Genomic DNA, 17,455 nt, shown 5'->3' with positions numbered 1-17,455 from the left:
AATGATAAATACACCAACATCTCTAATTACACCAGGAAATGACATGGACACGTTGAAATCAATTCTCCAACAGAAAGTAATTGATCTAGATTGTGAATATAAGGAGCATAATATAATAGACCCAGAAATAGATTCTGAAAGTAATTTTCTTTCTTCTTTGTTAAAAATTGTAATTATTTCACACAGGAACAATATTAAAAAAAAATCAACCTAGATGGGAAGCTCTCATTAATTCACTTTAACAGCAGAAGTATGTACTCTAATTTTGATTTCATTAAGGGCTACTTGCAACAATTTTCTCGCCCCTTCAGTGTTATAGCCATCACTGAAACTTGGTTCAATGTCGATAAAGGAATAGATTTCTGTTTGAATGGATATGATTTAAAATACATGAATAGATTAAATAAGGCAGGCGGCGGGGTTGCTATATATGTTCATAACTCTATAAAATATAATGTTGTAACAACTATGTCTATGGCTATTGATGGAATTTTGGAATGTTTGACTATTGAGATCATGAATGAAAAAAAGAGAAATGTCATAATAAGTTGCATATATCGGACACCCAGTTCAAGTATTGACACTTTTTATGAATGGATAGAAAAAATGTTTGCTTTGGTGAACCAAAAATTACTATTCATCTGTGGTGATTTTAATATTGATTTGCTAAATCCAACAAGGTTAAAAGCCATTGATGACTTTACTGACACGATGTACAGCTTATCACTATATCCAACAATAACAAAGCCAAGCAGAATAACATCACATAGCGCCACTATTATTGACAACATTTTTACTAATGTCATGAATTTCCAAATTAATAGTGGCCTGCTTGTCTGTGACATAACTGACCACTTACCAGTTTTTACTTTGTGTGACTGTGATTTAAAAAAAATAGATACCAAGATTACGATAGCAAAGCGAACAATAAATGAAGAAGCAATTCATGCCGTCAATTTCGATTTAGCACAACAAGATTGGAGTTCGGTGTATGAAGAGTCAGATGTGAACAAGGCTTATGATAATTTCCTAGATATATTCACTATGTTGTACAATAAACATTGTCCTGTAAATGAACACAAGACAAAGAAAAAAAAGATTAAAAAGTCCTTGGTTCACAAAAGGAATTATCAATGCTTGCAAAAAGAAAAACAATCTGTATAAACAGTTTATCAAAGTAAAAACAAAAGAAGTGGAACAAAGATATAAAGCATATAGAAATAAATTGACTGATATTATAAGAACAAGTAAACAACTTTATTATAGAAGAAGATTATATGAAAATAAAAACAATATAAAAGGAACTTGGGATGTGTTAAATAACTTAATTAAACAAGGATCTTCTGGAACATCATATCCTGAATGTTTCATTGATGCAGATGGTGAAAATCATAACATGAGTAACATTGTAGATGGGTTCAATAAATTTTTTATAAATGTTGGCCCTGAACTAGCAGCGGACATCCCGTGTCAAAAAAATGAAAATATCAGTAATATAAAATCAAATCCCTTTTCACTGTTCCTCTCAGCTACAAATGAGCAAGAAGTAATAAATATCACATTAAAATGTAAAAGTAAGTCTTCAATGGATTATCATGAAATAAATATGTCTGTAGTTAAACAGGTTATTCTGAATATTGCTAGTCCCTTAACATATGTCTGTAATTTATCATTTCAGTCCGGTTGTTTTCCAAAAAAAATGAAAATTGCGAAGGTAATACCACTATACAAAAGTAATGACAAACACAGTTTTACCAATTATAGGCCTATTTCTCTACTGCCACAATTCTCAAAAAATTTTAGAAAAACTTTTTAATTCAAGATTAGAAAAATTCCTTGAAAAACATCAAATAATAAATGTTGGTCAGTATGGTTTCAGAATGCAAAGAACCACTTCAATGGCGATAATTGAGGCAGTAGAAGAAATTACCAATGCACTGGATAAAAATAAATATGCAGTTGGTATTTTTGTTGATCTCAAAAAGGCCTTCGACACAATCAATCACTCAATTTTATTGGATAAATTGGAAAGATATGGTATTCGAGGGAAAGCTGGTAACTGGTTAAAAAGTTACCTAACGGGTCGGGAACAATATGTTAGCATAGGGCATTACCATTCAGAGAAACTTGGTATTACATGTGGTGTTCCCCAAGGGTCAGTGTTGGGACCAAAACTTTTCAATATATACATAAATTATATTTTTGATGTTTCTCAAGTACTTAAACTCATACTGTTCGCAGATGACACCAACATATTTTTCAGTAGCGATGATTATACTGATCATGTAATGACCGTAAACAGGGAGCTAAAATTAATAAAAAAAAATGGATGGATATAAATAAATTATCATTAAATATAAATAAAACTAAAGCAATGTTTTTCGGTAATTTAAAATATAATATAGAATTACCAATTATCATTGAAGGTGTACCAATTGATAATGTGAGTGAAAACAAATTTTTGGGAGTCAAAATTGATAACAAAATTTCATGGAAACCACACGTCAGACACATAAAAACCAAAATTTCCAGAAGCCTCGCAGTTTTGAACAAAGTGAAACCATACCTTGATAAAGATGCACTTCGTACTCTGTACTGTACCCTGGTTCTTCCATATCTTCCATATTGTGTGGAAGTGTGGGGAAACACATATAAAAATACAACTAATCCATTAGTCACAGTACAGAAACGAGCACTGCGTATTATTCACAAGGCTGGTTATCTAGATCATACTCACAAACTCTTTCTTCAGGCAAAGTTACTTAAATTCCAGGATCTGGTTAATTACAATACATCCATAATCTTATACAAAGCCTTTAATAAACTTCTACCTGCAAATTTACATACTATATTTGAAATTAGAGAAAGGGTTTATAATGTAAGAGGCTTCGGGGAATTCAAATTACCCAGAACTCGAACAACCCGTAAAGGTTTTTGTGTGTCTGTATGTGGTGTGAAAATCTGGAACAGTCTGAGTTTACAACTGAAACAATGCAAAAATATTCATAGATTTAAATTCCTCTACAAACAGTTGGTTTGGTCACAGTATACTCAATGATGGTTTTAGTGTGCTCTGTGATGTCTGTTCTCTTACCATTGCTGGTATGGATGGTATAGAAGTGTGTGCGTATGTATGTACAGTGGGGCAAAAAAGTATTTAGTCAGCCACCGATTGTGCAAGTTCCCCCACTTAAAATGATGACAGAGGTCAGTAATTTGCACCAGAGGTACACTTCAACTGTGAGAGACAGAATGTGAAAAAAAAATCCATGAATTCACATGGTAGGATTTGTAAAGAATTTATTTGTAAATCAGGGTGGAAAATAAGTATTTGGTCAATAACAAAAATACAACTCAATACTTTGTAACATAACCTTTGTTGGCAATAACAGAGGTCAAACGTTTACTATAGGTCTTTACCAGGTTTGCACACACAGTAGCTGGTATTTTGGCCCATTCCTCCATGCAGATCTTCTCAAGAGCAGTGATGTTTTGGGGCTGTCGCCGAGCAACACGGACTTTCAACTCCCGCCACAGATTTTCTATGGGGTTGAGGTCTGGAGACTGGCTAGGCCACTCCAGGACTTTCAAATGCTTCTTACGGAGCCACTCCTTTGTTGCCCGGGCGGTGTGTTTTGGATCATTGTCATGTTGGAAGACCCAGCCTCGTTTCATCTTCAAAGTTCTCACTGATGGAAGGAGATTTTGGCTCAAAATCTCACGATACTTGGCCCCATTCATTCTGTCCTTAACACGGATCAGTCGTCCTGTCCCCTTGGCAGAAAAACAGCCCCATAGCATGATGTTTCCACCCCCATGCTTCACAGTAGGTATGGTGTTCTTGGGATGCAACTCAGTATTCTTCTTCCTCCAAACACGACGAGTTGAGTTTATACCAAAAAGTTCTACTTTGGTTTCATCTGACCACATGACATTCTCCCAATCCTCTGCTGTATCATCCATGTGCTCTCTGGCAAACTTCAGACGGGCCTGGACATGCACTGGCTTCAGCAGCGGAACACGTCTGGCACTGCGGGATTTGATTCCCTGCCGTTGTAGTGTGTTACTGATGGTGACCTTTGTTACTTTGGTCCCAGCTCTCTGCAGGTCATTCACCAGGTCCCCCCGTGTGGTTCTGGGATCTTTGCTCACCGTTCTCATGATCATTTTGACCCCACGGGATGAGATCTTGCGTGGAGCCCCAGATCGAGGGAGATTATCAGTGGTCTTGTATGTCTTCCATTTTCTGATGATTGCTCCCACAGTTGATTTTTTCACACCAAGCTGCTTGCCTATTGTAGATTCACTCTTCCCAGTCTGGTGCAGGTCTACAATTCTTTTCCTGGTGTCCTTCGAAAGCTCTTTGGTCTTGGCCATGGCGGAGTTTGGAGTCTGACTGGTTGAGGCTGTGGACAGGTGTCTTTTATACAGATGATGAGGTCAAACAGGTGCCATTCATACAGGTAACGAGTGGGGGACAGAAAAGCTTCTTACAGAAGACGTTACAGGTCTGTGAGAGCCAGGGATTTTCCTTGTTTGAGGTGACCAAATACTTATTTTCCACCCTGATTTACGAATAAATTTACAAATCCTACCATGTGAATTCATGGATTTTTTTTTCACATTCTGTCTCTCACAGTTGAAGTGTACCTCTGGTGCAAATTACTGACCTCTGTCATCATTTTAAGTGGTGGAACTTGCACAATCGGTGGCTGACTAAATACTTTTTTGCCCCACTGTATATGTGTGTGTAGATATATATGTATGTATGTATATGTATGTGTGTTTGTCACTATGTAATTATTATTGCCTGTTACCTGTGGTAACGCAATTTATAATTATTATATATTCTGTATTTAGTTATGATGGTTCTAATTGTTGTTGCGAGCTGCCGTTGAGATGCTTGCATGTGCCCGGGGCTGTTGATGGTTTGTTTGGTTGTAACGATGGGCGTAGCTGTGGGAAGCTTATTGTTTTTTGTTGATGAGTGAGTATAGGGGTGGGATTTAATAAGTTTTCTTCGTCCCACTCCTTTTCAGGTAATTTTTGTTTTTTGTTTTGTGCACTTTATGTTCAATATATGTATTTTGTTGTGTCTGAAATGAATAATAAATAAATAAAAATAAAAAAAATAAGCTAGAAAACCTTCTGTAGCCACGTATGCTTTGCATTCTGGGATGAGTCAGGGTACTATAGATGTGCAAACGTCTGTGCGGGCTAGCAGCTAGCCGTAAAATGAGTATGAATTCTCTGTTCTCTGCACAGTGTTCCTATATTTACTTCTGTTGCTCCCACACACACATGTGGCCAATAAAGGGACTGAACATTCTCACGTGGTTTATAGTGCCTCCACGTTTCTTGGAGATGACTTGAATTTTTCCCTGTATGAAAATTTTAATGAACAAATTGTGGGGAAAAGATACAAATATTTAAGCTCATTAACTGAATCGGAACACCATAAATAAACTATAGGTGTAAAAATGCTCTAAGACACTTACAGCTGACTTATCCAGTTGATAATCAGCTTAGAACGGTGAGACTGCTTAGACTGCTTGATGTTATTGTGACTGAAGCCAGATAAAAAATACATCCTTTGTTTAGCTGTGTAGTACAGGTCCCAAGAAGAACTAGACTGGGTACTTGTTTTGTTTTGTTTTTTACAAAGCTCTTTTGATGGAAAAACTTGATTGTTCCTGATAGTGCTATGGATGGTACATGTACCACAGATCTAAACACTGTTACAGACCAATGTCCTCTCCACATTTGGACAATATGCCCAGCTACAAAAACTACAAACAGCTCAAAAAATGCAACCAATAAACCTGAGTGTTAACTTGGTCTAACTTGGTTTAAAACCTTGGTAAACTTCCCAAATCCCAGTGCTTTTGAACATTTATGTACTCCAGAACAAGCCTGGTTTACAGATCCCCCACTCATCGGGACCAAAAGTATTCAGTGCCATCATCCAGGTGCCAGACCACAGGACACCTACAGAGGTCTCCTGTTTTAATGAATAAGAGTTTATTTGGCAGTTAATCAGGTAGCAATAATGTTGTGGCTGATCAGTGTATATAGCAAGCAGGTGATGAAGGATTTGGTCTGAATGTCAGAAAAAAGGGGGATGGAAGATTCTGAAATAGAACAGTTGGTTGAGAGACAAAATAAAGAACACCTATTTAAACTTTTTTCAAAGGAGAAACGATAAGTCCATGATAGGGTTAGAAATAACCACAGTTGGGCTTGTTATAATCTTACTGTATTTTTAGCCATTTTAGAAAAGCTAATATTTATCACAATAGTACCTTGGCAAGAAGTGTTCAGGGCAAAATATATGTTATTGGATTCCAGCAAACCTTACATTTCGTGTGGTTTGTTGGGCAGAAGCATCTGTGGAATCAACTTTGGAAACAGTTTTTTAAAAGGCACCTTTTTCTCAAATACTGGTTACAGGATGAACCATCAGTTTTTTATTGTCTGTCTCAAACTAACAGTCACATCAACAAACCATATGATCTATTGCATGAGCACATTGTAACAGTCACGACTGTTCAACACTGCGCTTCATGTATGATAAGACAGCAGCCGGGCTTTGTAATGTTGGTGAAGAGAGTGTGTTTATTAAAGGACAAGAACTGTGGAATTCCCAGTACCAGTGTGGTTGTGAGTTTTTGACTGTCCTGCTGAGTGTTTCTGCCGCCTCCTCTTAACCACTGAATACAACCCATGTTACAACATGAAGAGGAAACGCATCAGCAAGCCACATTCTGAGGAGCAGCCGGTGTAGCCAGCTATGTAGTCAGTAAGTCAGTACAGAGTCATTCCCAAACATTTGTGCACAGATGGCAAATCGCCATAATTCTTTGTTGCTCCCAGACCAGCTGTGGACTGGCCACAAATGTATATTTGAACCTGGTCAGGCTGTTCTTTAAAGTCTAATGAGAAACCACCTGCATCACAAAGTATCTGATCACTACTATTCAGTTTCCCAAAACACCAACACACAAGAGCGTATATACTAGGGGTGCAACGATACACAAAATTCATGGTTTGGTTCGATACTTTGGTGTCACGGTTCGATATTTTTTCGATACAAAAAAATGTTCATGCTTTTTTTATATTTAAATATATAAATATATATTTTAACTCAAAAGTACAGTTTTCAAATTTAATGTTGCTGAAATAACAAAGTAATAAAAAATAAATATATCTGATTGAGGAATCACTCATCTTTGGAAAAGAGTTTATTACAGAGAAATGGCTCTTTCCAAAATAAAAGCTATACTATACGCTTCTTCTGGGCTATATTCTCAGCAGCATATTAAACATATCAGGTCCCCATAAGGAGAATCATGTTCTAACGGCTGTCTAAATGACTCGGGTAACGTTTGTAGCATGTGTGCTTGTTGTTTTTGTCTGCTTCCACTTGTCTTTGCACTAGGATGATGTCGGAGTAAATGTGCAGTCATATTTGTTGTGTTCCCACTAGTGCTGTCAGCGTTAATCTGAAATGACGTTAACGCCACAACACGGCAAATCTCTATTAACGAGCTACCGCGGATCGCCCCGTGCGTGGGGCTGGACGGCCAACACGTTAACGAGCTAACTGCGCTAACGCACTAGTTCCCACCAATGTAATTGAGCATTGCGTGGCACATCCGACATACTGTTTTACTTTAGTCCATGACGCGCTTACCTTCAAGGTCATACGTCACATGAAGACCAAAATAGTTCCAAACGCCAGATCTGAATGAGGGTGGGGGAGGGTCAATTTGCCATGTTGCAACAAGCTTAGCTTCTGTCTTGCTAGCTTGCGCTGCGCTCAGTGAATCTGCGCTCGACAGTGCAGCCTAAGCTGAGTAGTCGAACGCAGATCCACTGAGTTCTCAACACAGACAGCATCGTCAGAAGAAAAGTTGATAAAATAAATTAAAAATTTGTATTGTTCGATACATATGCGTACCGAACCGAAAGCACTGTATCGAACGGTTCAATATCGATACGAGTATCGTTGCACGCCTAGTATATACAGTTTAAGTCTTTTTCAAGCAAAACATCTCTGAACATTTCCCAACTTTCTGTGACTTTTTTTGATACTCAGAATTTGGTGGTTTTGTCTGTTGATCACACAAAACATAGAATTTTAATTACATAAACTTGAACTTTAACAAAAAAGGTGGACATGTTTTTGCCCAAAGACTATTTAATTTTTGTTTCAAAATTGGCAACAGTTATGTATAGGAATTTCTTTGATTCATGTATTATTCATATTATTTTATTGTATAATTGTCAGGTTAGGGCTGTGTGCAGGCAGGAGTGGTGGTAAGGAGGACCCAAAGTGCAGACGCTCGGAGGCAAGAGTGTACTTCAAAACAGCTTTAATGCTAAACTCAAAAAGTAACAAAACTGAGAATCCAAAATAAACTTACACGAGCAGACAGAACACACAGCAAGATGAGAGTAGATCGCGACAAGGACGGAAGAAAACACAGGGCTTAAATACATAGAGGGAGCAATCAGGGAATGAGTAACAGGAGGGAAACACAGCTGGGGCAAATCAGGCCTAACGAAACAGGGGAAGCAAAACCGGATACATTAACATGAGACATGGACCTTCAAAATAAAACAGGAAACATAACACAGACTGAACTTACAGACACAGACTCACAGGCAGGCACTACAACAGAGGGAACAGAGACGTGGGACCAGGGCAGACACAGACACTGACTGGACACGGGGATATAGCAGACAGGGGAGACAGCAACTAAGGATTACACAGAGACAAACCATAAGAAAGAACTCAAACCCAAAAACCCAAAGACTAGAAATTATAAATAATATAATAAACTCAAAAACCCTGGGTCAACGACCCAGGCATCCTAACAATAATGCCTTAGTGCCACTGGATTTTAGCATTTCTCTGGGGTCTGGTAAGGAAGTTGGGGGAAGCAGACAACTCCACAGGAAGAATCTTTTGTCTCTTCGACGACTCTGAGAGGTAGCAAGGGAGTGTGAACCTTATGGTGTGAAACAGCTGTGTACTGCCTTTTGTTCCTGGAAAAGTTATTTAACAGGATGGTCTTTGTGGTTGCTGAACAACAGTTCCGTGGACGGGCTGATCATCCCTGAGGGAAAAGGTACTTTTGTCCTACCGGCTGTTGAAGCAAAGGAAATGGAGGAGTCACGGAGCCGTGTGTTTTAGCCACCAGCAAGACCATCGACTTTGAGGGGACTCCTGCAGATGGGTGAGTTGTAGCTAACTTGTATACAGTCATGGGGAGTTTTTGTCTGGCCGAGCAGTGAAGTGCCTGCCGACTCCGGAGTTCGAGTTTCCAGAAAGGAAAATCCTGGGGTTCAAGTCCCCGGGCTTGTGTTTCGGTTCCGGTGTTGTGCAAAGAAAAGCAATCGTCTGCCAGAAAGTAATTGCAAAAACACCGGTCCATCACAGGAAACGGTGGTTCGAGTCCACCGTTGCTAAGCATTTCTGCACAATACAGAGTGTGGAGTGACAGTATTTTAGCACTTTTCTGCCGAGAAGGGAGGAAGGCCATTGCAGGGGATACTCTGAATGTAAATATGGGATAGGTAGAAGAATGGTTGGGGAGAAAGGAAAAGAAATGTTAAACAAGTGAGTTAATAGGTTGATGTGTGGGTGTAAAAACTGTGAAAAATGGGGTTAAATATGTTGAAAATGGGGAACAAAAACAAGGAAAACAAAAAAGAGAGGGAAAATAATTGTTTCCAACTGGGGAGAGTGGTGATACGTGGTGATTTACAGCAGGACACACCGCTGGCTAATGTTTTTTCTTATGACAGGGTTACAGGCCTGGAGTGGAGCTACTCCAGGAGAAAGGCCCCGGAATTTTTAAGAGACAATACACAACTTTATTGTGCATGTCTAATTGTGTTAAGTTGACATATAGCAATAGAGGGTTTTCCGGGGGAGCTTTCATTTTTAAATTGCAGGGACCGTGACATGAGCGATATGGAAGAACAGACTGAGGTGCAGAAGACCAGGAGAGAAGGCTTGAAGAGGACCGGTGAGACGCAGGGACCACTTTCAGCCCACAGAGGGCTGTGCCAATGGACTTCCTAGAGATTGTCATGACGAGATTTTGAACAGCAAAATCATAAATAATGTGAAAGAGTTTCTACATTGACGTTGAGGAAGACTACAGGAGTGTACGACTTGCTCTGCTCCTAAATCTACAGCCCCGTTGGAACAGAAAGTGAGAGATGAAGAGAGCGTGCCAAGCTCCAAAAGTGACAGCGCAGAGGGAGACCAGCGTTGGAATTATGACTGTAAATGGCAAAGACACCAGGAGCCATGACCGTGACTGGGAATGACCACCTAATGCTGTTTCACTCTACCATGCATACTTTGATATTCTGAAGAGGGCCTTTCCTCTGTATCATTGTTGCTGCCATTTGCATGTGGCTGGGGTGGCTGTAGCTCAGGTGGCAGAGCAGGTCAGCCACTAATCAGAAGGTCGGTGGTTCGATCCCAGTCTGCCTCCTGGCTACATGCTAAATATCCTTGGGCAAGATACTAACCCCATGTTTGCCTACTGGTGGTAGTCAGAGGGCCCGGTGGCGCCAGTGTCCGGCAGCCTCGCCTCTGTCAGTGCACCCAGGGCAGCTGTGGCTACAATGTACCTTGCCATGTCCTGTGTGTGAATGGGTGGATGACTGAATGTAGTGTGAAGCGCTTTGGGGTCCTTAGGGACTGAGTAAAGTGCTATACAAATGCAGGCCATTTACCATCCATTTGCATGTGAGAGCTTACATTGTGAGGATGATTAAAGATGAACAAAGGGTGGTGGGAGAACAGTGAAGTGAGGATACACAGTGTGAAACTTCTTTAAGTGTACAATAATGTTGATGTGATATACAGAATGTCAGAAAAGAAATTCTATTATTAATGTGATTCTTAAGGTTTGATTTAAGAATCAAAGGGGTGGGAATGTATAGGAATTATTTTATTCATGTATTATTCACATTATTTTATTGTATAATGCCTTGGTGCCACTGGATTTTAGCATGTCTCACACTCATGCAGTTAGACAGATGGTGGAGGAAGTTGGGGGAAGCAGACGAGAGCCATGCTAGGCTCAGTGAGACTCTGCTGACCGTCATGCAGGCTCTCCACCAAGCTTGGTTTTCTGTTCTTTGTTTTGATTAAACAATGTTAGCTACCACTTGTCTGCAGGCTTTATTTAATGGAAAACGTCCACAACAGCTGCAAATGGCTTTCTGTCTTTATGCTTTAGCCTGTGTTTGCGTGTACGCTGCCTCATGCCTCATGCCATCTAACCTACCCTAATACCCAGTAGGTTGCTTGCAATTTGGTGGAAGATAATAGGATACAGTCAGGGGGAAAATTACTTGAACCCCAGCTGTTAGTCTATAAGTGGTCATACTAAGTCTATAATTTCAATGGTAGGTTTATTTGAACAGTGAGAGACAGAACAATAACCAAAAGATCCCTAAAAATATATTTCAAAAAAACTTATAAATTTATTTGTATTTTAATGAATAAAATAATAATATTTGACTCCCTGTCATTCAGCAAGATTTCCGTCTACGTGTTGACATTAGGAGCCTTCTCAATTCGTTACCTGTATAAAAGACAGTCAGTCTATCCAGATTCCAAACTCTGCACATGGCCAAGACCAAAGAGCTTTCCAAGGATGTCAGGGACGAGACTGTGGACCTACACGAGGCTGGAATGAGCTACAAGCCCATAGACAAGCAGCTGGGGGAGACGGTGATGACAGTTGGTGCGATTATTCGCAAATGGAAGAACCATAAAGTAACTGCCAATCTCCCTCGGTCTTGAGCTCCACGCAAGATCTCAACTCATGGAGTTCCAATAATAGTACGAACGGTGTGGAACCCATCCGGGAGAAACTTGTCAGTGATCTCCAGCCAGCTGAGACCACAGTCACCAAGAAAACAGTGACACACTACACGGTGCAGGACTGAAATACTGCCGTCCCTCTGCTCAGGAAAGCACATGTACAGGCCTGTTTGAAGTTTGCCACTGAACATCTCAATGATTCAGAGGAGGACTGAGAAAAGTGTTGTGGTCAGATGAGACAAAAATTGTGCTATTTGGCACCAACTCAACTCGCCGTGTTTGGAGGAAGAAGAATGCTGCCTATGACTCCAAGAACACCGTCCCCACGTCAAACATGGAAGTGGAAACATTATGCTTTGGGGGTGTTTGTCTGCCAAGGGAACAGGACAACTGGGAGGGGAGGATGGATGGAGACATGTACCGTTAAATGAGAATCTCCTTCCCTCAGAGCATTGAAAATGAGTCATGGGTGGGTATTACAGCATGACAGTGATCCAAAAGATACGGCCAAGGCAACAAAGGACTGCCTCAAGAAGAAGCATATTAAGGTCTTGGAGTGGCCGAGTCACTCTCCAGACCTTAGTCCCGTAGAGATACTGTGGAGGGAGCTGGAGTGGGACGACCTCTGAGATGTGTGTAAAACCTGTGGCCAACTATAAGACACATCTGACCCTTTGTGATTGCCAACGACCAAATGCCAAAGCACGTTCTGCAAAGAGATCAAAAATGTATTTCCTTCATGAAAATGCAAATTTCTTACTGTTTAAAAATGCATTTTCTCTCACTGTTCAAACAAACCTGCCATTGAACTTACAGACTGATCATTTCTTTGTTAGAAGGCAAACCAAATCAGCTGGGGTTCAAATAATTTTTCCCTGACTGTAAGTACATGTAGGGGTGATGTATTAATTATTTATTTTTTCATCTAAGTCATTTACTATATATGTAAACTTTTGTATTTGCTTTTCAATCTTCTTTTTTTTTATTTTCTTCTTCACGGGCTATTTCCTAATTCCCTTTCATTTTTAGCATAATTATGCCCTGATTATTCGAACACTTAACTAGTTTAATTAAAATTTAGAGTACAGAATCATCTGGCTGTAATTGCAAAATGAAGCCAAATGTGTGTAAAATGTAGTAATTGTGTGTATTGCAGTGTGTGGACTGTCTAGGGGTTTTCCATAGATGAGCTGTGACTGTTGTGACAACAAAGAACAAACTGCAGCGCCTCTGATGATAGCTGTAGTTCAGATGTTTCCTGGAGGCCTGGTGTCATCCACTTATAAAGAGTCACACTGTACACACACAGAATACCTCAGACAGACGTCTCCATTTCTAAACAGTGACTCTTTCTTTTATGCGGCTTACGGTGCACTGAAGAAGTATGAAGAGACGTTGCTTTTAAAAGAAACTTAAAATGGCAAAGCTCAAAGCCATTGCCCAATGTATTCAAACAGCTAACTACCATTAATGCATTCAGTCAATGCATTAATTTCACTACTATGTTTTAATGTTAATTTTGGGCCTTGTGGGCAAAACCAGCTGCTACAGAGACTAACAGTCGAATCAGAATCTTAACCATAAACTGAACCTTAGACATACTTCCTGAAATCCAAAGCATCATTTGAAGGCCCCCAACTCAGTTGTTTGAGTTGAGAATTCAACTATACAGTTGTGAGCATGTGATGATAGGTAACTGATGAGAACAGCATAAATCTGAGGTCAAGTGTATCAACAGTGACTGGCTTATCTTGAAAACCGTATTCTGCTTTAGGATGGACAAGTGATATACAAGGACATCATAAGCACCTTATATTAATGTTACTTTCTGTAAATGTTAGGAATGTGATTTAAACTCAACAACAATATTTTTATGCATTTTCACGCATAGTTAGGCCTCAGTCACAAGTGTCTAGGTCAGTGATGCTCTGGCAACCCCTGGTTGCTAGGCAAAACGACATCTTTTCTGAAAGAGTTAGCAAGTGGTTGCTAGAGGTTTCACAACCTAAGAGGACACTGCCACTGCTAGCTGTAGCTTGCGTGAAAGAGACCGACTCTTGTGCAGAAACCTGCCATTTACTCTCTGAGCTAAAGTGTGATGCAACAGGCGATGTTCACCTTCGTCTTATCGCAGCAACCAAGACATTTTTCCATTTTGAGCTTGTGTGGCACTCTTCATAGTTTCAGTACTCACTTGGTGAGTAGTTTTCAGGTGTTTGCAGACAGTTAGTGTCTCTAATGCAAACTAATATAACAATATAATAAACAATCTAAATCTTCCATCCATTCATTCGGTTCCGCTTATCCTTTTCAGGGTCGCGGGGGGCGCTGGAGCCTATCCCAGCTGTCATAGGGCGAGAGGCGGGGTACACCCTGGACAGGTCGCCAGTCTGTCGCAGGGCCAACACACAGGGACAGACAACCATTTGCGCTCACATTCACTCGCACATTCACACCTAGTGGCAATTTGGATTATCCAATTAACCTATCCCCACAAGCTGCATGTCTTTGGACGGTGGGAGGAAGCCGGAGTACCCGGAGGGAACCCACGCAAACACGGGGAGAACATGCAAACTCCACACAGAAAGACCTGATGGTGGAATTGAACTCAGGACCTTCTCGCTGTGCGGCAACAGTGCTAACCACCGTGCCACCGTGCTGCCCCTGTTAAAAAAAACTGTTAAAAAGTGACACAGTTAATGTATACAGAAATATGGCTTAAACGGTTGTGTGGAAAACACCATGAGAGGTGGCCCAATGATGATTTGTCTGTATACTGAAGGTAGTGACGATCCAAACACAGGGAAGTGAATTCAGTGACTAAACAGAAACAGTTTCAGTCTTTGTACGAAATAAATTATAATAATTAATAATTTAGAAGTCTTGGAAGGAATTGTCCTATTTGCAAAAAAAAAGATCTTATAATAGTGAAGTACGTTGGATAACAGCTGTAAAAACAGCAGGTGGCCCACCCTAAAGCAGATCCTGCTTAATCATTTTTCTGCCATCGTATTTTACAAAGTAAACATCAGTAAGCTTACACAGGCAGGCAACCAAGGATTGAAAACATGAATTCACCATAAATCCATCAGAAAAGTGCTTGCTGAGGTGACAGATCGAGGAAGCTGAGGGACGTTTTCCCTTCAACAACTGCAGGAGTCTTCCTCTGCTGGCTATCACAAGGAATACAGATTTCAGGCACCTCAGCTTCGACTCCATTTTTCAGATTCATAAGCAAAGAGCGTTTAAAAGAGATGGATGTAGCCTTAAAGTCCAAAGACTCGTTGGAGGTAATTTCACATTTATCTCCAAAAAGTCATTAATTTGTCTTCTTCAGTTTTCCTCAAACTGCAAACTAAACCCACCTCTGTCAGACGCCTGCTCACTGACTGTGTCGCCTTTGATAAAGCCCCGTCGCTACACTAATGGCGAATTCACACAAGTACAAATGTTTACCGGTGACCAGCTCAGCATGTGTATAAATATGTGTGACGGTGTGTTGAAAAGAGGTGAGGTTAAGAGAGACAGTTAATTACAGAATGCAAATGAAGTAGTTGGAACGGCCGTTCAGAAAGTGTCATTCTGGCTCCTCGTTCGCCTGTTCAGGCAGATTTAATAAGCATCCCTCTCACGTCCTCCTGCAGGAAACCCACATCTACACCAAAGTAATCTCTCAGCTACGAGTCCTGCTGCTCGAGCCATGACAATGTAATTCATGCTAAGCGCAGTCACAGAAGCTGCGTCTCCGGCTCTCATCTACAATCAGTGTTACGGAGCACACGACTGGCCCCTGTTGATTTAGAGTGGCAGTGTGTTTACATCAAACCTACACTACAGCAAATGACTCCTTTCAGCTTTTCAAGCCCAGATTGTTTGCTGAGCAGCATCGTGTCACTCATATAAGTCACGTGGTGTGAATAACAAACTTGTTTGATTGCTCTGTGGCCTTCAAATGTTGCTTCTCCTTTTCAAAGCTACAATGATAATTATTAAAATATAAAGATAATTCAGAAGGAATCACAGCTGGATAGCTAAATGTATGTTGAAAGGAGGCGATAAGTATGAGAGAACGAGTTGCTGAGGGTGGGTGCAGCTCAGGAGTCAGAGCAGGACATCTAATTGGAGGGTTGGTGGTTCGATCTCTGGTTTCCTTTGGGAAGTTAATCCAAAATGCTGCAGCAAGAGTCCTGACAGGGACTAGAAAGAGAGAGCAGATTTCTCCTGTTTTGGCTTCCTGTTAAATCCAGAATTCAAAATCCTGCTCCTCACATACAAGGTCTTAAATAATCAGGCCCCATCTTATCTTAATGACCTTGTAGTACCATATCACCCTATTAGAGCACTTCGCTCTCGCTCTGCAGGCCTACTTGTTGTTCCTAGAGTATTTAAAAGTAGAATGGGAGGCAGAGCCTTCAGTTTTCAGGCCCCTCTTCTGTGGAACCAGCTTCCAGTTTGGATTCAGGAGACAGACACTATCTCTACTTTCAAGATTAGGCTTCAAACTTTCCTTTTTGCTAAAGCATATAGTTAGGGCTGGACCAGGTGACCCTGAATCCTCCCTTAGTTATGCTGCAATAGACGTAGGCTGCCGGGGATTCCCATGATGCATTGAGTTTTTCCTTTCCAGTCACCTTTCTCACTCACTATGTGTTAACAGACCTCTCTGCATTGAATCATATCTGTTATTAACCTCTGTCTCTCTTCCACAGCATGTCTTTTATCCTGTCTTTCTTCTCTCACCCCAACCAATCACAGCAGATGGCCCCGCCCCTCCCTGAGCCTGGTTCTGCTGGAGGTTTCTTCCTGTTAAAAGGGAGTTTTTCCTTCCCACTGTCGCCAAAGTGCTGCTCATAGGGGGTCATATGATTGTTGGGCTTTTCTCTGTATCTATGAAGCGCCTTGAGGCGACTTTTGTTGTGATTTGGCGCTATATAAATAAAATTGAATTGACTTGAATTGAATTGAATTGAAGATAATGAACCACAGGTTGCTCCTGATGCATTCATCAGTGTGAATGTTTGATAGAAAGCACTTAGACACAGGAAAAAATGCTTGGGTGAATAAAGCTTGTTGTGGGGCTTGAGTAGAGAAGAAAAATGCTGTCCATTTTACCATTTATAGCATCCCTCTCACCTATACTATGCTCTTACCGCACATAGCTCAAATGTGTTTTTCAACCCTGAAAGAATTATTTCATCACAGTCTTTATTATTTCTGATTTATTTCACTCAGTCTGCAGGGACCGAAGCCAGACTTGGAGCCACACACAGCAGTTTTTCCTACATTACCGCAAACCTAACACATCAACCTTGTGACACTATGGGCTGCAGTTTTTGTGTCCTAACTGCAATGAAGATAATGCTGCGGGGCCGGGATACCTCACACGCGATTGTACAAGGAGGTGATGTCTGCATATCAGCTTTTTATCCAGACTCGGGCACAATGTCTTTTTCTTGTAAATCTTGTCCCCAGTAAAATGAGTAAAATGACACAACCTCGTCGCCCCTGGGATGTTTGTTTTTACAGTCCTGCAGCTCACCCTCGAGTTTCAGCATGCACAAGCTCCACAAGTTAAATCTCCACACAGCTCTGGAGAGT

At 40.6% G+C, this 17,455-nt stretch overlaps 1 pseudogene; it reads left to right on the top strand.

Moving 5' to 3' along the window:
• Nucleotides 1–11,659: 11,659 nt before the first annotated feature.
• On the top strand, nt 11,660–12,486 carry LOC148094776 (uncharacterized; annotated as a pseudogene).
• The last annotated feature ends 4,969 nt before the right edge of the window (nt 12,487–17,455 follow it).

This window comes from Neolamprologus brichardi, unplaced genomic scaffold (assembly GCF_056152115.1).
Source record: "Neolamprologus brichardi isolate AB-2024 unplaced genomic scaffold, ASM5615211v1 NODE_ptg000008l+_length_2720982_cov_1, whole genome shotgun sequence".
In the NCBI taxonomy this organism is placed as follows: Eukaryota; Metazoa; Chordata; class Actinopteri; order Cichliformes; family Cichlidae; genus Neolamprologus; species Neolamprologus brichardi.
Note: the sequence above shows the minus strand (reverse complement) of the source record. Positions and strands in the feature narration are given on the sequence as shown.